This window comes from Sylvia atricapilla, chromosome 3 (assembly GCF_009819655.1).
Source record: "Sylvia atricapilla isolate bSylAtr1 chromosome 3, bSylAtr1.pri, whole genome shotgun sequence".
NCBI lineage: Eukaryota > Metazoa > Chordata > Aves > Passeriformes > Sylviidae > Sylvia > Sylvia atricapilla.
In genome coordinates, this window is record NC_089142.1 from 51,418,757 (window position 1) to 51,441,573 (window position 22,817).

Consider the following 22,817-nt stretch of genomic DNA (forward strand, 5'->3'; position numbering starts at 1 on the left):
TTTAAACATATGTATTATATATAGTGCCTTCCTTCCAAATTTGTCATCCATCCACAGAGATGCAAAGATCATTGCTGACGTACACAAATCAGGATGCAAAGTCATTCAGAAACCTATCAGGAGGTAATAGTAATATTAACAACACTAATACCATTATAATCATAATTAAGCTTGTGCATAATATTAACATGAAGTAAAACAGTTTGTTCCAGCTGTTATGTAGTTTTGAAGAGCTTACTCTCTATACAGAAGTTTCTTCTTCCAAACCATGGAATCCAAGGTTGAGCTACAAAAAGCACCACCTCTCTGTTCCCAAACCACCACCATATTCACAACTTGTACGTATCTTTACTTGAGTTTTTTAATCTCCATTTTACCAAGATTCACTAGTTAGCCTGGAAATAGCAAGTTATTTATTTATATTAGCATGAGGACAGCTATGGAAAAGAAGCACTTTCATGAGAAAATAATTTAGTACCTTGCAATTTTATACATTAAAGGACACCATTTCTCAGTTGCCTTTCTAATACATACACATTTCTCCTTACACAGATGTATACACATACTCACCCCCCACATATAAAGATAGAAACATGGGAATTGGAAAGATAAAGAAAATAATGTATAAATATTTATATTTATATGTGCCTATATAAACACGCACATATAAATATAAATATATGCATATACATATACATTTGAAATTGCATTTGAAAAAGAATATCTGTATATAAAATGTTCTAAAATAATACTCTTTTCCTCATGAAATAAGGGCAACTCCACAGACTCTAGGAAGAGATATAAAAGGGGTCAGAAAACCACTTGTCTTTTACTCAAACCAACCTTTTCAAACAGAAGTATTGTAAAATGGAGCCTGGATACAAGATGTGACATTTTGAGAACGCATCAGCTGCCCCTCAGTGCATTCTATACGAGTTTAACAAGTCAAGGCTAACCTGGGTGACAACTAATTAAGACTCTACTAATGAGGCTGTAAAAATTGGTGTCCTTAGAGATTTCTGATTATTGACCTCTATTGCTCTTTGGTCATTATAAAGGGGAGAAATGTCCCTGAGTGAAAGCTTGAATGTTTCAAGTAGATTTTCCAGAGCACAGCTTTCTGCAGTAAATAGAAAACAAATGTAGTTAATCATGCAGATATCAGTAAAACATGGTACATTATGCCTTTGTGTTCATGCAGAAAGAAAATGTGTCTGATGTAGATGTTTAGATTTAAAATAGTTTAATAGAACCAATATTTGGCATATTCAAATACCAGACTACAAACAAATGTGCTGTCACTCTGAAAGCTTTCATATGGTTGCAATTTTCAAATTAGCAAACTGAAAGTTATCTAAAAGGCAACATATTGTTATACTCTAATGGGCCATTATGGCATAACTTATTAGTTATCTGTTCCAGCTTAAAATCAATTCTCCAGATTTTGGACCCAGAATTCCCATAGGGTTTTTACAATTTGGCTACTCCTTTCTCAAAAAATAGACATTTCCTTATGGGCTATATTACAGGAGCATGTATACCACAAGACTTGGGAATAAATCTGAGGAAATGTGACCTCTATAGGCGGGTTTTTTTTCCTGTACTCATCACTCCTAGGACAAAACAGTGTAATGCAACGACTCCCTTGTCAGAGTACATCCTTGCATGCAGGAAAGTAAAAAGACTGATCTGAGCCTGTTCACAGAGAAAATATCTGATCTCAACACGCAGGATGTGTCCTCACACTGAGTTAGGCCAGATTGCAGCCAATTGACCTGAAAGGAAAACATCCAAGCTTCCATATTAGTTCCATTGATGCTCTACAGACTGAAAGGTATTTATATTCATTATCATTTCCCTGTGCTTTTTCTCCAGACATTTTATTTTCCTTGTTTAAAGCAAAGAATGTGAAAAAGGTTGCCATCTTTATTTCACGTACATAACCCTACCTCAGAAATGTTTTCCCAGATCCAGGCATCTTTCCCTGACCCAATATTTAATTGCCCACAATATAAATCTCTCTATATGAAACTGTTTTAAACAAACTGGCTTTATTGTCAAAGGAAACAAATCTCTGTAGTCAACACAGAGTTCACTTGAGAAGTAAATGCATCAATAGTTTCTCTTCATCTTTATTAGCAGATCTTTGTTGACTACAGAGATATTGTGTGGCAATTTTTTCAGATGATTTCTATAATTACTTCAATTTTAATAACAATGACACCATTGCTCAGTGTGGTTACATCTAGAAAAAGAATTGAAAATGTGATGTCGTTCCTTTGCAGGGTTGTTTCTTTTAAGCATCAGAATTTTCACCCTTACATATCCAAATGAGTCTCAGAATTCATTTTGATCTTCCTTTACAAAATCAGAGTATACACTAGTGAGGAGGTAAAGTTCTCATCCATGAAACTCAGAGATAACCACAGCTGGGATATTAGACTCAATTTCCTCTTTGAGTTTTATGCTGAGTCTACTGCTACCTGTTGATTCATTGGCATCTGTGTGCACACTCACTGGATTAGGGTCTAGATTTAGATTCTTTTACAATTTTGGGGAGAAAAAAAATCTGAATTAAAGTGGGCATTTGTAGTGGTCAGATTTTTCAGTCCTGCTGAATGATCTGGATGTCTGTGTTTTCTATATGCCTACTGCATTTGGTCTGTCACTTTGCTTGGTGACTTTTTTTCAAGGCTGCTAAAAAACATAAAAACATTATTCTCAGACCTGTCTTTTTTTTTTTTTTTTTTTTTTTTTTTTTTTTTTTTTTTTCAGTAATTCCCAGTATAGAGATGCTTGGAATTAGTCATTAATACTAGAGGAGGAGTAATTATGTCCCATACTAATGCATGCTCTTTACATATGTCAAGCAAATATTTGTTCCCCTTCAAACTGCAGTGCACTGTCTCCTAGATCATGAATATGCCATTTATTCTAAGATTTTATTTTGGAAACGAAACCAAAAAGATTTATCACTGATTCAGTAAGAGCCATCTCAGTAACCTTAGCTGTATATAGGTAACCTTTTCAAATCAGGGTTATATGACTTTTCTCTTATAAAATCATCGTATCATTTTATATCTCTTTCTTTGTTTTAGAAGTAACTATATCATAAGTACTAAAAAACCTCCAAAACTGTGATTATATCAAGCTCTTTTCACATTATTTAGGTAGGGTTTGTGGTCCTTAATGTAAAATTCTAGTTGAAATTCAGCACAGTTCTCAGGATAGAGTTGGAGATTCAGACCTCTCTGCTTCCAAGACTTTATAATTACTAATACTATGATAAAATACACCAAAATTACTTGGAACAGGAACTGGAACCTGGAAGCATCTTCTCTCCCATGTAAGGACTCTTGCCAGTGGCTTGTTACAACTGGGTTTCACCTTTCTCCCACATTTTTGCAAAATATCTCATTTTTAATATGAACATGAGAAAAGTCTTACTACTACAGTTTAACTGGTGATTACCAGAGTTTCCTTGACAACAGAGCAGTGTGTAGCCGCTTCTCCAGATTAGTCTCACTAGACCTAGTAGCTACAAGCCCCAAATTTGAAATTATGTGATTAACAGAGGTGAAAAAGTTTATTTAGCCAGGCAATATACAAGAGACTTGCAATCACATTTTCCTCATTGGCTCACACTTTATAAGACAGTGATGACCAACTATACCTTCCTAAATGAAATTCATAAAAGACTAATTGCAGAAGGACATTTTTTGATTGATTGTTTCCATTTTCATATGCCAGCTGAAGACTGTGAAGAAATGGCTATGAGCAAGATTTCAGATAATCCACTCTTTGTAGTATTCCCTGTTGATTGTTTTATTGTTATGAAAGATCTAAGAAATTATTGTTTATAACTATATTTTGTGATCTGTAGAGAAACTGCCTCTTTCAGACATTTTATTGAGGCTCTTTTTGAGGCTATCAGTGCTCTACTCTGGAGGTAGGGCATTGGAAAGGAAGTATCTTGATTAGGAGTCCTAGTTGTTCCCTCTGATTTCCATCACTTACACAAAGCAGACCTGTGAAATCTTCAGAAACTAAGAGTGAAGCAAGACTTTTCAGTGTGCTGTCTCCCCTAAACTTGCAACTCCCTAAAGCACTCATAAAAAAGCAGGCATGACTTAATGACTTCTCTGGGGCACTTCTCTGCTGTCTTCTGCTGCACAGCATGTGAAGCCCTGGGGCCTGCAGCAGGCTGGTTGGTATTGCTTGGAGTGCATCAGAGAACGCATCTGGAAAGTGCACTCCTTTCTTTTGCAGAGAAACTGGAGCATGTGAGGAAGTGTGGGGAGAAGAAAAGTTTGGAAAAGAGGTGGTGCATGGCCCACTCTTGACTTATCAGGATAACCTGATGCATCTATGCTTGGGCTTTTCTTTCTACAAATCAGGACTCCAAGCCTGAGTCATAATGCAGCATTTATGACTCATACCTCATCTTTCATTTCTTTCTGCAAATGGAATCCCTTAAGCTTTTAAATATGTACTTCAAAATTGACCAGAGAATTTAAAATTTGGAATCCTCAGATGCATCCTTTGTTACATTGGTGTTGTGTATTGTATCATGCTGTTTGCTACTGTTTTCCTTTCCTACATTAAATCTATTAATCTCATCTAACTGTAAGCAATGCATCACACAAAATGCTCTTTTATTCACTATGCCAACAAGTAGAATAAAAATACTTCTCAGTTTGGCACACAGAGCATGTGTAACATCTTGTGACCATACAACAGCAGCAGTCTACATATAAACAAGAACATACAATCTCTTGGCAATGAATCAGTCATCAAGTACCACCTCTCTCTCAAGACAGTGTAACATAAAATTGTTTAATAATCATCTGCTTTTTGTTGTTGTTGTTGTTGTTGTTGTTGTTGTTGTTTTCTTCCAATGAATAAGCCATACTTAAAAGTTCTCTATTAAGAAATAATGTAATCCTCCAAGACTTTCTCATCATGACTGGAGGAAATATCTCAAAATCTTGTGAAAACAGGTTTTGGCCTAATTGAGGAGGAGCATGTTTCACTAATATATTTCTTAGCAGCTACAATGAAGGAAGTTTGGAAACAATCAAAAGATTCCAGGGCCTGTTTGTTCTGATTTTGGCTCAATCTGTTGTAAGCATAAAAATCCCTGTTCAAGACTGCAGTTTTTGGAAAATACAGGCAACTGGGTGTACTTTGGGGTAATTTTCTGAGATGTTAGAAATCTTCACATTGCTTGTATTACCATACGAATAGAAGGAACACTCTTAAAGATAAATATAATGTTTATAGACATTTATATGTCAGGTCAAATGGAAAAATTATTCTCTTTCATTGAGAGATAATGATTACTTCTTATGACTAAATTTTTTAGTGCTGCATTATTTACAAAGCTTGAAGCAGACATTAAAATAGTCATTACCAAGGGGAGGATTCTCCTTTCATTCTGTCTCTGTTCTTTCACATAAAAGAACATATTGCAAATGTAAACACACTTAGAGCTGAATATTTACAGTATTTTTAACACTCTTTCTGGCATCTTGCTGGCAGATGACTAGCTGTGATATAAAAAAATGTTTTTGTGACAATTGTTTTATGTACTTTTTAGCGAGATTTTCTTCTGATGCATGTGCTGTCAGAATGCACATGCACAACATATTTGACCACCCCTATTTAAGATAGACCAGCTGAATATAGGAAAATGAATGCAGTCAATCTCAAATGTCTATGAATCTCAGCTCTGACAAGAAGAAATTTCTTTTGAAATTCTGAAGAAATCCAGGTATCTTTCTAATACTTACACCTTGACTGTTCTGTGTTTCTGTTCTCTCATCTGTGTCTATTTACTCCATTTGCATGAACAAGAAGGAAAAGGAGAATAATACATGTGCTAGTATTACAGGCAGGATTAGGATTTTTAATACAGGTAAGGTACACCCTTTGAAGCCCATGAACAGCTCCCAAAAACAGAGTGCCTCTCTGAGACCCAGTTTCATCCTCATTTCTCTCCACAGCCTTAGAATCCTTACATGGAACAGGCTAACAGCAAATGTTAGCCTATACAACCAAGAAGGCACTTTTCCCCTCTGCTGGTTGCTCATCTGATCTAATAAAAAAGCCCATGAACCAAGGAAAACCAGATGCTAGCTGCTATCTCTGTGCAGCCGCAGATGGGTTAGCCCAGAAACTGAGCTCATCAGTGCACAGTTACTTTCTGCTTCCCGGCACACGAAGGCAAAACTCTTAATCAGAAGTTTCAGTTGGCTGCAATGTTGTTAGAAATTGTGTGGGCCTGCATGAAAGGAATAACCAAGACCAAAAAGGGTTGTGAGGCTGAGCTACACACATCTGTAAAATGTAAAAAAGAAGGCCTTACTCCTTTGCAAAAGCCACAGCCCACAGGGGAGCAGATTATTGCTGTGCAATTGATGTATCCATAAGCCGATTGCATGGTGTGTGGGGTGGATGTGCAGAGATATGAGAGAGGGAAGGAAAGCCTATGGTCTTATAGACTGACTGTGCCTCTGGTGAGGAACAGTTCTTAAAACTGTCCCACTATGTTGACCAAGATGGCAACTGCCATATGTATGCTCTAAAAAGATCACCTTGAATGAATCACCCAAAATAAATGCATCGACGAGAGATAAAGCAGACAAATAGAGAAAAATAAATTCAACTCATACAGGCTGGTGTTAAAAAAGAAAAAAAAAAAAAAAAAGTAACACTGATCATATTCCTTTTTTTGATGATTTGCATTATCCCAGTCAGCTCTATCCACTCCTAAAATCTTGTTTGATGAAATGAAAATCACTTTAGTAATATACTTTGCAGAGGGCATGGAGAACAAGATTGTTTATTCCTATGTTATAACTTTATTACTCTGCATATTTACAGGAGAAGTTGCTTACTGTAAGAAGAAAAATGAAGGTTTATAGCTTGGGTATTCACTTCTGATATTTCAGGTTTTTTTCACTTAGATTTCATTTCCTATCTCATTCTTAGATAATTAAAAAAGAAAGCTAAAAATACAATCAAGTTGAAGATTTACTTGTAATAGGGAACTTTGGCAATGTCAAAACCTGCATGACTGAAGTATCTTCATTTCTCGATTGTTTTCAGTATTTTTGATCAAACTGATATAACCAACAAACAGCAAAAGTGGGGAAAACATCCAGTATCTCTGAGTCTTCCTCTCTTTTACCCTGTAGATGGATGTTGAATGTGCAGCTTATGTGATTTTTTTTCCCCCCCAGTGCTGTTCCAGCAATAATCAGACTACTCTGACTGATGTTTTTAGAGTCAAGAAAAACAAATAAGCAGGAAAGAAAGCCTCAGGACTAACAAAAAAGATCAGTTTGAGAGTTTCCTTCTGGAATTATCTGCAAATAAACCTGAGTTCTTAAGAAACTTGAGGGTATGGAAGGGATTTTAGAAAGTGAAGAAAGAACTTCAGTGAAGCGTAGAAAGCTCAGTGACAAAAGCAACACCTAGAGGTGGTGAGACCAAAGAGAAAGTGAGTCAATATGTGAGCAAAGAACACATTCATGAGTATCAGGAAGTAAAACAACCAAAGAAAAAGTGATAAAGAAAGAAAGAGGAGGAACAGGAATATAATGTAATTGGAGACTACAGTTTTACTGTGGATGGTTCATTTATGTGAAATCTTCCTAACATGTACTGAAAGATTACTCCAGGCTGGTTAAACCTTCTTAGGCAAAATAATCCTGAGAAATAGACTGAAGGGGAGATTTATTTTGGCCTTTTACTGAATATAATGTTAGAAATGGTACTGAACTCTTACCCTCAGAAATAAAGTCTTTTACATTATTTACCATCTTATTCATGATCATCTACTTCTTGTGGGTCAGTAAAAATGAAAAAGCTCTGGCAGTATTTCCAAAGAACTGTAGAAGAAATGCTAGCAAAATTAGCATTTTCTAAGAAGATATCAAATCAAATTTAGTCCACCTTTGTGTGCTTCTAGAACAGGTGCTTGGGATAGTAACACTCAGTAGCTGGCTGGAGGGATTGATGGGAAACACATGGGAGGTGCAGATGTATTGTTAGGTGAGGGCATAAACTGAAATGTACTACATGAACCTCAATACCAAAGAAGAAACAATACACGTATTTCTTAAACGCCGAAATAGAGATAAGTGTTTTGCATCCACAAAGCAAATAAAATAGATCTCTCAAGCAGGAAGGCTTTGCCCAGAGATAAAGAAACACTCTGATCCATCAGTAATAGACAGGTGGAGAAGGGAGCAACAACAAATCTTAAATAAAAAGATACAAAAACATATGGGAAAGTATAGAAACAACCACAATAAAACCCCAGATCTGGTGGCTGCAGGAACTGATGAACCCTTCTCGTTCAAATCTAACCTCAAGGCAGAACATGAAAAATTGGTAAAATCATTAATTGGAAGAAAACTGAGAGAGCTGACATCTGCCACGGCTAAAGAAAAAATGAAATTAAACCCCTTTGAAATACTCAGTGAATTTAAGAGCAACTGAAAAAGTCTGCAATAAATCTTAACAGAATACACAAAATAGGAGCTTAAAGAACACAATTTTTAATGGCCTAGCCTATTTAATGTCATTTCTTAAATGCCCAAATGTATTAAACATTTTATGATACTGTTAAAAGCCCAATCTCTGTCCTGAAGAACTCAATTTATATTTAAAGCACAGCTTAGGAAAAAAAAAAGAAAAAATATTTCATAAAAAGAATTGAAATTGGTAGTTTCAGGCTTCACTGTTCAGCTGGTTGCTTTTTAAGCTTACAGATGTCATAGTAATATGTGAAATCTATATTTCATGTTGGAAAAAACATATCAGATTAATTTTAAATAAAGATTTAAAGAAGGAGAAGATAATGAAATGTGTGAGAGACAACAAATAAACCCTATATTTCTAAAAAAAAAAAAAAAAAAAAAAAAAAAAAAGAGATAACATTACTTCTAAATAATCAGATTGGTGGACATTTAGGAGCCTGTTACTAAAAAGATAAAAATCCATAATTAAAACCAAGGCTTAAACTAGCTTCACAGGTCTCACAGATAGCTGGGTGACAGCAGGCAGGAAGTTTATTTCACAGTTTTTATGATATGATGATAAGTTTGTTAGAGCTTCTTCCACCGAAAGATAGAATTCTTGTACTGAAGAGGTGTTTGATCTAAACTTTCTTTATTTCAGTTGGGCAGACAAAGAAAATAAATCTAAAAAAGCCCTCCCAAAACACCAAAAAACCCCACCAAAACCCAACCAACCCAAAAACCAACAACAAAAACAACACCAAAACCCCCACCCAAACAACAAGAACAAACAAAAAACCCATCCAAAAAACCATACCAAAACAAAACAAAAACCCAAACCAAACTAAAACTGTTTGGGAGTTATTATTATAACTAAACTAATATACATTTAGTGGTCTGAAAGGTGAAGAATTTTCCAACGCATATCTCCTTTTAGGACAATAACATCTTGCACAATAATCCCCACATAATAAATCTATCTCATATCTCTGTGTAGCTATAGAGCTGAAAGAAGAAAATTACCATTAATGAAAAATAAATAGAAAGTATCACCTTCAAGTAAATATAAATCGGTTTGCTGATAGCTGAATGCTGAGACATAAAATGTGGCATTGCTATTTGATAGATGTTTTAAGCCAGTCAGCAGAACTTGATCCATTAAAGCCTTTTCCTGAATACTTTGTGAATTGTGTTAACCACAGCGCTGGAAGCTGTTCCTGTGTTGTTTATACCAACTTTCCAGCCACAGGAGAGGAGCACCATAAGAGAGACCTCTTCGCTTATGCCTTCCCCATCAACAGTGCTGAGGATTTCTGTCAAAGAGCCAGAAGGACCTGAAAATTCAGATGGCCACCCCTGCTTTCCCCCAGCACAGAAGGGAAGTGTGCAGAAGTAAAGGTATTTCTCCTGCCTCTGTGCCTCTGACCAGGGAACTTTCAGCAGCCAACCCCGCCACAGCAGGGCTGGGCAAGGACTGTCAGGAGCCCCACTCCCACCTGCAAGCTTGCTGTCTGCCTCTCCAGCACACCTCCCCAACACCCCAGCCTGCACAGAGCGGGACTTTTGGAAGCCTGAATTTCTTCTCAGCTCTGATTTACAGCCTGATTCCATGCAGAGTTGTACAGGGTCTCTGGGAAAATGGTCCATCATGGGGGATGCCTTATTGTGAGGGAAAAACTGGAACCTCTTCCACTGATCTTACTACTAGCTAAAACATAATAGGAAATTATATCCTAAGACTTGTGAGTTAATGTGCATCATGGCCAAAGAAGATGCCAGATTCTGGAAAAATTCATACTGCCTATCTTTGGCAGCACGCTGCACTTGCTGCACTTGCACTTGTAAATTCACTTTTTGCCTCTTAACATACATTGCATTGGGAACTTCTACTGCACGTGTTTTCCAAGCAGCAAGGCATCAGAGTCCTTTTGCAAGTGTTGTCCGAGGATGAGAAATAAATAACAAGAGGTAATGATGGAGGGATGACGGGAAGAGAACCATCAAATTTAGCAAAAAATGAACACACTTAGAACAAAATTAATAAAAAATCCAAAGGATATGAGGAAGAAACAAAATTTAATTGCTTATGCTATAAGGCTAGGAGTCTTTTTAGTAAACAAAAGCTGGAATGGCTCATTTATGAACATGAATTTTTCCTTGTTGGCATTACTGAGACTTGATTGGGTGATCTGCATGACTGGAATACTGAAATCACTGTCTGTAACCCATTTAGGAAAAAAGAAGCTGGGAGAAAGAGTGGAAAAAGACACTTCAGGTCAAAATGGCCCTAAGTGCTGACAGTGCAGAAATGAGGAACACTGGAAGTTGGGGGGGTGAATATGTAACAAAGTACAAAGTACCAGCTGGGATTGGCTGCAAGTTACTGTCACAGCAGGAAGTCCTAGGCTCAGGTGAGTACCTGTCTATAGTGCAGGAGAACTAAATGGCTGTGTAATTACAGGAACTTCAGCCTGTGCGACACATGCTGAAGAAACTCTGATGCCAATGCTAATATTTTTCTACAATTCTAAAGTTACAGGTAAAAAATCATGGTTATATTAGTACAAATTCATAGATTTGCTGCTTGCACAGAAGACAAAGCACAGTCAGCAGTGATCCTGTATTGCTTTTAATGGGTTGATTTCAGTGAATTGATAGCAATTAAGAACCAAATTAAATGGAAAGGGGGGGGGGAAATTGTATCACAACATAATGAACTGACATTGAAGCAGGAACCAGAGAAAATAGATAAAGGAAACAAAAGTAAAAGAATACACAATCATTTAATAATGGGGTTCATCAGATTCAAGTAAATCAAGATTAATCAATTACAAAATTGGAAAGGCAATAAGGCCTGCCATGGCTGCTAAGGACAATAAGAAGAGAGACCATCTGGGCTTTTTTTAAAGGATATTAAAGCAAATAAAAGAGAAGTATAATATTGGTTTTGCACTAGCAGATGGGAAATGCAGAATAAAGAAAAAAAAAATGCAGACAAACCATGTCTGCTCAGTGCATAGCCCCATTCTCTATTTATGAGGAGAGAAAGTAGAAATTTTATTGTAAGGTAAGGCTGAAGTACTTTCCATTCCAGTGGTCACTCCAGAGAATTAAGACAGTTAATTACAGCACACATTTCCAAATAAAAAGATCCAGGGAATTTTCATTGAGAAGTTTTAGAAAAATCTGGTAAAGAAATTCTCTGAACCATTAGTGTTGATCCTCAGTAAGAATCAGAACACCAGAAAAGCCTCAGTGAAAAGGAGGAAAGTTGATGTTGTGCCAATATTTTAAAGAGATAAATGAGATGACCTGTTAGTCTAACATTGATCTGAGGCAAAATGATGAAACAGGTGAAATAAGACTCAATTAATAAAGAATTTAAGGAGATAAATAATGCTGATCAACATGAGTTTATGGAAAACAGATCTTATCAAGCTAACCTGATGGCTTTTATTGATGAGACTACAAGTTTGGATGATGATAGTAACCATGGTGGTTAAAAAACTTTAGATTTTTTGGGCTTATTTTGATGACCATTTAACAAGGAAAACTAGAAGGATGAAAATTCAACATAGAGTTGAATTAAGTTAGTAAAGTAACATATTAAGTAACATATTAAGTTAGTAAAAAAGGTAGCTAATGATATATTGCAAATTAGAACTTTAAATAGAAAGCATTTCTGCTTTTCTGATTCGGAACAAGTCAGTATCACCTTGTACTATCTACCATTTTAAATATTTCTACATAAAAAGAAAAACAAGGAAATTGCTATCAATATAATTTAAATATGAAAAAATAGCTTCAGTGGCATATTGTGAAGAGGGCTGGTAGTTTTATGTAACTTGGATAACTTCGGCAAGCTGAACATAAAGAAACATTTATCTAAGCAGGACAGATCACAAAGTCCTATAACCAGGAAAAGACAAGGCAATTCAGAGGGAATCCATGGAGAAGCCTATCTCAGGAAATAGAACCAGAGAAGGACCTCTAGAGGTCATAGGAGATGAACAAGATGGACAGGACATTTCATGAGGGTGATGAAAGCAAATCCGATATGAGGCTTTTTGCATTTTAAAATGCCACATTCCTTAACAACATACTGCGCTCACTTCCACATCCGAAATTTCTAGAAAATATTGAACTGCTAGGGAGGATTAAAAAAAAAAAAAAAAAAAAAAAGATTGAAAGGACTGAAAAATCTACCTTATAGGTATAACGCACAGGGAGACCAAGGTCTTTATCTTATCAGAAAGAAGATTCTATATTAAAATGGCAACAGTCAAGACTTATAGAGAGAAGCAAACAACCTTGATTTCTAAAGGGAACTTTTCAGCATTGCTGTTAAAAGTCGAGCAAGAAGCAGTTCTCTAAAAATAAGTTTTAGACTAGAGATAAAATGTAATTTTTGGCTATTATTTCTTCTACTGGATCTCTAGGACTTGTTACAAAATGCTTTACATATTCCTTGTTTTTAGAAAATTCTAAAAATTGTCTGGAACAGTATTTCCCAAATTCAGTTCAATCAGAAATCAGCCCAAGGAAGACCTATTGCCTATTGCAGAAGGCCAGTCTGGGTGGACAAAGGGAGTTCATTTCACCTAGAAAGTCATTAAAAGGGCGTAAACAAACACAGCTTGGGTTGTTCTTCTCTGATGTGTAGCGTGACTTACAAGGCCACCCATGCTCTCAGGAAAACAACAGGGTTTTCCAAGATCAGAGTCCAGAAGAGATCATTAGACCTGCTGCACGCCTTTTGCTTTCCCTTCTTACAGCGCACTCTTCACGAAGCCCATTGACCGCCTGTGCTCCAAAGTCAGACCGCGTTAGGCACCGCCGCCTCCTGCGGCTCGGCAACCACGCCGGCTCCCGCCGCCCTCGGCGGCCCCAGCGGGGCAGGGAAGGGCAGGGAAGGGCAGGGAAGGGCAGGGAAGGGCAGGGGGGAGAAGGGCAGGGCAGGGGCTGGGCTGGGCTGGGCTGGGCTGGGCTGGGCTGGGCAGGGCAGGGCAGGGCAGGGCAGGGAAGAGCAGGGCAGGGCAGGGCAGGGCAGGGCAGGGAAGGGGCTGGGCAGGGCAGGGCAGGGCAGGGCAGGGCAGGGAAGAGCAGGGCAGGGTAGGGCAGGGAAGGGGCTGGGCAGGGCAGGGCAGGGCCGGGGCTGGGCAGGGCAGGGCAGGGGACGGCAGGGGCTGGGCAGGGCGGGCGGGAGCGCTGCGGGATGGAATCTGTGCATCCACAGGGATCCGCTAGAGCAGCCGGGGACGGCGCCCTGTCTGCGCATGAACGCAGTGCCCTCTCTTGACGGGTTTCAGTTTACAAAGACTACCAAGGTTCAGCCGCATCTGAGCGCTACCAGAGCCCTTCCAGCTGCTCAGAACTTTGGAGACTGGCAGTATGATGGTTCATTCTACCTCTGTCAAATCTCCTCCTTGATACAAGCCATATTTTTGCCCCTCTCTCTATTTTTCTCAATTTCAAAGACCCTGGTCACACTTCTGTCACAGAAGAAAGCATCCTTCTTTGTCAAACGCCAGGATTTTAGTTTCACTGGCAATCAAAATATTTGCTGGAAACAGAGCCCGTTTATTTCAGAATTAAAATACATTAAAATAATTTGTTTAATAGATTAAATAAAAACTTGATAAATGAAAATTATATTTGACAATGACTTAAGGAAAAAAAGCTACTTTCAATAATACTAATAGCAGAATGCATAAAAATATAATGTTAATGGATATGCATCCTTGAGTTCATGACAAGGAAGCAAATAGAAAAAACAATGGCCACAAAGAATAATCTGACCTCCTCATTGGCCAATTTTAAATGTGGGAAGAAATTCCAGTGCTATGAAAATGATTTCTCCCTTGTGTTACCTTGCCCTAGGCAAAATGAGAACACATTTATTTTCCAGATGAGGTATATAAGAAGCAGAATGTTTAATCGACTTGCTAAAGGTTACACAAGTTTATAGGAGACAGATAAGAAAAATCTACTGTGTGGATGTCCAAAATACCTAACATATGAAGTGTTTCAAATCTCTGTACACAGATCTACTGAAATGTAGGATCAATAATATTAAATTACCTATATAATGCTTTAATGTCCACAAGTGAGAAAACATTGACTAAAAATAAAGTAGTGATAGCATTATTAGACTCTATTTTTCCCCCAGAAAGACTAATAAGTGCACAGAAAATTACAGTGTTAGTTAAGAAAAACATTGCACCAACTGTGTCTACAGAGAGCAATGATAAGCCTTCAGGTTGACAATTTTGTTAACCATGCTCCTTTGTGAAGCAAGGCAACATGGCAAGGAATTCCTCCTCCCCTCCAATGCCTATTTTTCCCTTTCTCCCACAGAAGGTGGAGCAGCCTGAAAAATGCCAAAGCTATTGCATCCTAAATGTCTCTCAAGCCTGGGTAGAAATCAAACTCAGCAGCAAGGATACAGTGACAGCGCCTGGCTGTCATTGATCAGTGGCCCCAAAGCAGGGTTTTTGTCACTTGTGGTGTGCTGAAGTTGGTGGCCCAGGAAGGTCAGACCCTTGGAGACTACTCTGCTGATCTCTGGTCATACCCTTTGCTGCAGCCCACTGCAGAAAGTCAGCTGAGCACCTGGGTGAAGCACCCCTCCAGATAGGTTCAGCATTCATCCTCATGGATAATTCACTAGGATTTTCCACCAGCATTCACGATGGCAGGCCTGTGATGGCTGCATTGCCTACAAAATCAGTGTATGACAAAGTGCCAGGGACACATAATTCTCTTCTTCAATCTAGAGCCTGCTGAGCTGCCCCATTCTATTGCCTTCACATTTTGAAAACTGGCTTGCCCTTTGCCTGCACGTGAGAAGTGAGATTGCTACTACCATTACTTCATCCACTCATTACCAGTAATAAAATGCCCAGGAAATTCCCTTACTGGTTAGTATTGCTAAGCAGAAATGACACATCACATTATTTCCAAAACTAGTCACTTAGAATCAGTCAAGAAATGGAATGCATTAAATGAATGGATTATCCTTACTACTGCTATTACTTATATCTCATCTAAGATATGGATATTGTTGAATAAGAAAGTAAAATCTTATTCTTTTCTTCACACCCGTTCCAGTGACCCAATATTTATCTCCGTAAGGGAGACTGTTTCTGTTTCCAGTAGCCAGAGCGTATGACATGGCCTCAGATCTCCAGCACAAGTCAGGACAAATAACAAGTTTTGGAAATAGGAATCAAGGACTTTTTCATCTTTGTAGAAGCTATGATGTATCACTAGGCTTTCCATTTCTATTTTTCATTTCATTCATGAAATGATGCCCCTCCTAATTTATCTCACCCTCTGGCTAGCTGTTGTCTGGTGACTTTTACAAGTCTTAAATTCATGCCTGAAAGGGATAACACTGCTCTTTTCATTCAGTTAAAACAAAGCCTTACTTAGAAAATGTACACATTTAAACCCACTTAATGTTTCAAATATCATTATTTTCAGTAGCAACTGCTTCTTAGTTAAATGGTTTTCAGGCATCAGACTATTATACGACAGATGATTTTGTCACTATGCAAAATGTGAAACCTGTAATCAACTTGTTATGGCATTTCACAAAAGTATGTGACAGTAAAATAAGTAAACTGTCATTTGGGCAATCAAGTCTTGAAATCCTGCAGGAGGTAAAAAAAAGTACCTGACACTCAATCTTCATGGTAGAGATGATGTTCAAAAAAATTGTTTAATACTGCTACAGTCTTAGAGGTTTGAATAGAATTTTTATTGCAGTGTGCTTAAGCCTGCAATAATTTTATATTATGTTTTAATAACTTATTTTTTCCCCCTAATTGATTCTTTCCCCAGAAAATCAACATGCACGTAACACAGCAAGGTCTGCTCTGTTAACAAGGTGTTGGTTAAACTGAAGCAGTATTTTCCCTTTACTGTTGATGACAGCATTATCAATTATAAAGCATTTTCAGACTGGTTTGATATGAGAATTGATGCAGTAGGTAGGAGCCCATGCTGATTTACTGGCACCTGGGACAGCCTGGGGAGGTGGTGCTGGCAGCAGCAAGCTCCTACACGGCTGGAAAGCTTGGGATGACGCGCTGCTGAACCCACACTGTGCTGGTTTAACGGATTTCCCATAAAAGTTTTATTAAAGGAAAGGGATACAGAAGCTACGGTCCCTAAGCCGCTGGTGGCCCTTCCTGCCAGCCTGTTTGGCCTGCGGCTTGTTCTCGCACGTCCTTGTTCTCCCCTGTGGCCGCTGGTTTGATGCAGCAGGCTGGCAGCTGCAGCCCTCCTCGGGCTTCCCGTTTTCCCAGGTGTTCTCCCAGGCTCAGGGAAGGAGCAGGCCAGGGTTAGGCTTAAAACCAGTAAGTCCTGTCAAATCACAGGGAAGGCACTCCCGGGAACACAGGCTTTCACCATTATGCCGCTGAAGGGTGTTCCCCTCTCATCTCCAAAGAGCAGACATCCTGGGTGTGCAGGCACTAGCAATGAGCTCCTATAACTGGAAGGGTAAAATTAATCTGCAGCCTCCTATTTCCAGTCATTAGCAACACTCACAGATTTTGGAACTGATCTCCTCCCAAAATGAGTTATAGAAATAGGAATAAAATTACACTTGATTGAGAAGACTGAAGGGAAACCTATTTTTATCTGGTGGTTGGGTTTTGTTTCTTTGTTTGGTGTTTTTTGGTTTTGTGGGGTTTTTTTGCCTCTTCATGATTACAAATCAACTGGTGAAACCACTGTAACCTATAAGTTAATGTTTTGCATGGAATAACCTTTGAGAGCACTGCACAGCCTGCCTTCGAAGAAAATTGGTTTTGTTTTAACAAAGTTATGAACGTTTGGAAATTACTCACTGAGCACACATAACAGGCCTTTTGTTAAGTCTAACTAGGAACCAAAAAAACCAGTATTGCTGTGTGTACACAGCTGATTTTGCTGTATGCTGAAGCTGCAGGGCCCCTAGAACAGGCTTAGACTAAACTCACAAAGGCCCTGACCTGAGCATTTGACCCAACGAGAGCTCAGTCCTGTAGCTCACTTCAAGTCCTCTTCATAAAAGAGATTAAACAGACAAAAGTGACATGGAGAAAGGAAGTTTGTGTGGATAGATAAGCCACAGACCAGGGGGAAGTGAATAACAGCACAGAAACAGACACATTTACTTTAAAAGTACTTAGGAAAAGGTAAACAAGTTGAGATTCTTACTATAGTGCAAACCTACAGGAGAAAGTGTTGAGAAGGAAAAGGATCAGGGAGCTTTGAGAAGCTGTTGGAGTCCATGGAGATTATAATTTTGGACTCTTTCACTACTGGCCACATTTTCCTTAGGAAACCTCCTACTGTAGTGAACAACCAGATGGGCAAAGAAATAGAACCGTTTGCTTCCTCACAAGAGTCCAAATTAGTACAAGCTGCCCTTTCTGTTAGCTTCCCAGCTCCCAATCTCAGATAATGAGATACACAGTTCTTGCCACTGCCATGTGCTATAGGATGACCCTGCTTGAGCAGAGACGTTGGACAGATGACCCATTGTAGTCCCTTCCAACTCTACCCATTCTGTGATCCTCTAAGTGTAAGCATGATATGCTGAAGAAGTCAAGAAAGACAGTGTGAGTTCAGAGATACCTGAACTCTGCCAGTTGCTGGACATCTCTGCTTTCTGAGCCTCAGCTGTTCTACAGCTTTATTTGTTCTCAGCTATGGCTATCCCTAGTAGTTGCCTCTTTGGATCCTGACGTGAGTATGTTCACTGTGTTTGGTACTCCTCGTGACCAGTGATTTGACTGGTCCATACTGTGTCTGACAACACTGTCACTTTTAAGTGTGCTTTGCTTCCCTGTGGAGTAGGCATTACACCTTAAGGATTTTAGGAGTCGTAACTGATCATCTGATGGTTTGCCAACCATTTTGACAAACTTGTTTATAAAGTGAGAACAAACTACGTGGGGTTCTAAGCTTCCAGAGAACTTCCAGTTTTACAGGGTATTTGTGCTGCAAACAAATATCCACATGTGCTCAGGAAACCCAGAGATGTTCCTCCAGCTCATAATTGTTGATGTCATGGATAAAACTACTTCTGTTAATGGGCAGCTCAGTAAGAGTGACCTGGTCCAAATACAATGTCAAGGTGGTTGTTGATGACACAGCAATTAAGAGGCCTTGGAGGCTGATTGACACACTAGATCTTGACACACAATTTCCCATCAACTTGATGTATTCTGAATGCATTAACAGCAGAGGAAGGCCAGATCAAGTCACTAAGTGCAAATGTTCCTCATCATAATGGTGGGAAGAACCAGATCACTGACACCAATTAATATTTTTTTTTCTAAATGTGACCAGTCTTGTCTTTCTTTCCCTGCCATCACCCTCCAGATCCTAGCCTCTGCCGCGGATCTCTCCCAGTCTTCCAGGTCAGACTCTTCGGATCTGCCGTCCGCCCGCGACCTCTGCCCAGGGTGGGAGTGACACCGGGCGGGGGCAGGCGGGGCCCGGCGTGTCCCCGGCGCTCCCGGGGAGCTCTCCCCGGTGCCGGCGGCAGCGGAGGAAGCGCGGCTGGGGCGGCTTCCCCTGCACCGCCGCCCGCGGCCCGCCAGGCGGCAGCAGCGAGCGGCACCGCGGGGCTGCGGCGGCGCCGGCTTCGCTCCGCGCCCGCGGCCGGGCCGCGCTCCCCTGCCCTGCCGTGCCCGCGGGCCGGGCCGTGCCCCGCCGCCGCACCCTGCCGGAGGGGCCGTGCCTGTGCGGCTGTCCCGGTGCGGCGGCGGCGCTGCGGCGCCGTGCGGTGCGGGTGAGCCCCGCGCGGGTGGGCGCGGAGAGGTGTCCCGCCGAGACAAAGGCGCCCGGGAAGGTGCAGCCGCGCTCGCCGCGCCCGCGCAGACACAGCGGAGGCGCCCCCGGCGCTGCGCCGCCTCTGCGCGCCCTCCCGCGGGGGAGCCCCCGGGGAAGGGTTCCCACAGCTGGGGCTGCGTGAGCCCTACCGGGAGGAGGAGGAGGAGGAAGGCTATGCCGGCGGGCGGGCGGGGGAGCAGCTATGCCGTGGGCAGGAGGGAAGCCGCTCTGCGAGCGTGAACCGAGCTTAGCGCCGCCGCCTGCCTCGCCTCCCCGTCCGTCCGTCCCTCCCTCCCTTCTCCCCTCCTCCCCCCGCCTCCCCCCGCCGCAGACGGCTGCGAGCCCGGATGGTTTGCGAGCGGAGTTGAGGGGGCAAACTTTGAAGCCCAGATGCCTCTGGGGCTGCGCGGCAGAGCGCGGCTGCTCCTGCAGGCACCTGCCGCCGCCCTCCCCCGGCGCTGCCGCCCTCCGCGGGGGCGGCCGGCCCCGCTGCCCGCGACCGCCGAGGCGGCGGGCGCTGCGGCCGCGGCTGAGGGCGGGCGGGCGGGCGGCGGGCGCGCCCCCATGCGGGTCCCGGGCTGGGGCGCGCCGGCGGCAGGCGGGAGCCGGGCGGCGGCCGGGCGGTGCTCTCCCGCCGCCTGAGTGGGCGCGGCGCGGGACGGCGGCGCGGGGTGCCGGGAGCCATGGGCTATTGCAGCGGCCGCTGCACGCTGGTGGCCGTGTGCGGCGCGCAGCTGGTGAGTGGCGGCGGGGGCGGCCCGCGGAGGACGGGGCGAAGGAGGGAGCGGGGGAAGGAGGGGGCGGCGGGGCGGCTCCCCCGCTGCCCGGAGCGGGGGCCCGGGGAGGGGCAGGGTGGGGAAGGCAGCGGCCGCGCTTTGGGCGAGGAAGGGCCGGGGGGCCGGGAGGCCGGGATGGGGATCCCGGCGAGGCGGTAGGGTGGGAAATAGGGGCTGTGTTACAGGTAGTTTGGCCGGGTCTCTGCCAGGGAGGCTGCGGTGGGCGCCCGGCGGAGTTAATAAACTCGGGCAGTTCTCTCAAGCGTTGAGTCAAGTTGGTACCTGGTTTCCTTTGACTGGCCCTGTGTAAGGCAGAGACGCGTGTCAGGGGTGATGCGCTGCTTGCAAACAGTTTGCCATACAGGTGTGTGTCTGTGTGAAGTTGTCACGCCTGAGCTGTTCTGCAGATGTGTTGTTTGGTTGTTTTCTTTCAGACTTGTCCAGTGTATTTTTACACTGTATCATTATGCTGCTACAGAACTCAGCCACATATTTATATTTACCTTTGGAGGAGACATGTGGCAGCACTTGTAAGCTCAGCTACCAACGAAACTAGACTGAGTTTAAAAAGTAGGCACTGAGATACAATAACAAAGAAGCTGCCTAAAAATAGATCTGTTTAGCAAGATGGTTAGGCTGTGCAATTGTATTGTGGCACTTTGAAAGAGACTGGTGTTAAAGTTAAGAAACTCATACCCCTTCCTGTAATGTAGACATGGGTTATTTCATTGTTGTGGAATCAGATACATGATGTAAGAATTCCTGTGGATTTGGATGCAGTGCCATACAGATAAAGACCTATCAATGGAATATGCCCCATTTCTTACTCTCATTATATCGAATGTTCATGTGCTGGCAGAACAGGTGCTGGATCTACCTTTGTTAAGCAGTTAACCTTATGGCTGAAAAGAAATATTTCATGTTATTCCATCCCTCTACCTCTTACTGAATAGTTTTGCTGAGAAAGTGTAAGTCAGTGTCAATAGCAACCAGCATTGTTGCCAATTTCTTTCCTCCAGGCAGGTTCTAAGAGAACTATAGAAGAAGAAAAATAATAGATTTCAGGAACCAAATCAGTAAAACAGTACATAAGAAAGAGAGACGTGTTAGCAGATCAGAAATTCTAAATGCCTGTGATCTTTTTAACAGTTATCATCAACCCTTAATCCTTTTGTATTCTGGAAAACATTTTATTAGTATATGCAGTTCCCCACCTAAGTTTTTTAATTCTTTGTAACTGGATGTATCTCATCAGACATGATTTATTCATGTATATTGTCTAAAAAAGAATCTTGAATAGGAGTAGTAGTAGAGTGAATCTTGAGTGGAATGGTAGGAATGTAGCCTTTCCTAGCAATTTGGAAACGTAAAATTAATGACTGAAGTTCTTTAGATCCATTAAAGTTTCAGAGGCATACTTTTTTTTTTTCTTCCAAAAGGAACAAAAAATGGTTTAAATTGTTCTTCTTACAGAGCTGGTGGTTTTTTTTTTTTTTTTTTTTTTTTTTTTTTTTTTTTTTTTTTTTTTTTTTTTTTGGTTGGTTTTTTATGAATTTAACAACCAGGAGGTCATGATGACTACAGAACTACAGAATGTGCTAAGATGTTAAATTGTTATTTTTGGTAAATCTGTGAAAGAAAGCATATTTGCTAACTCATGGTGACAAAAAATACATGCAGAACTCATAAAACCATCAACAGATATGCCCTATAGGAATGTATCAGCAGGTGGATGAGCAGGTAAGCTAATGCAGAACTGTAGCCTTACTTTCTACATGAAGCTTCCTAGAACTGATTGTAAAATAAAACAATCAAACATATTTTTTAAAAAATAAATACTGTTTTCTGGCGTAGCTTAAGGACATTTTTAAAGAATCATGAACTGAAAGCTAACTTGAAAATTTTTATTGAGCAAGAAAAGGATGTGCTAACAGCAGCACAAACTTCTGAATCACACTTGGCCTGTGTCATGACATTTAGATAGGTTAAAAGCAGGAGTAATCATTTAAATGAGGAAAAAGGAGATGGAATGGGAAAAAAATGCATTTTATTAATACCACGTGTCATATTCCTTCATGTCCATATGCTGTCAGATGGGAATAGGTTGTGAGTTTTAAGTCAAGGAGATTTAACTCTCCTCAGTATAGGCCCATGGGTAATTAATCGGTTGTCAGTACTTTTTTAGGTAAAGACTACTTAAAGGAGCAAATGCTGTCAAGATTCATCCTGGAATTAACAGCCATATTAATGCAGATGCAAATCAAAACCAAAAGATCTAGTAGTTCTCTGGCCTGAGAAGATGGGTGTGGGAAGCATTTTCACACTGATAACCGTACTTTTAAAAAAAGGTGTAAAACTTAAAATGTGAAGACTATGTGTTACTGGTAGTTGGGATTCAGTTTTTAAATGGTCATATTTGAGTAGAAAGTATACTTTTGTTTTGGGAAAAAAAGTTGGTAAAAAGAAAGGATTCTTTCTTTATTTTTTTTAAATGTAAATGTGTTCTTCCATCTCAACAAAGCTTCGGTGTGGTGATCTAATTGGTCTTTGTAGGCATTGCACAGTAAACAGTATTGTGGAATACTGCAGTTCATTAGAGAAGCTGTTGCATATTGTACATATATAAATGATGTAGATGTCACAAATGGGTAGAAAAAGGGGATTGTTTCAAATACTGATG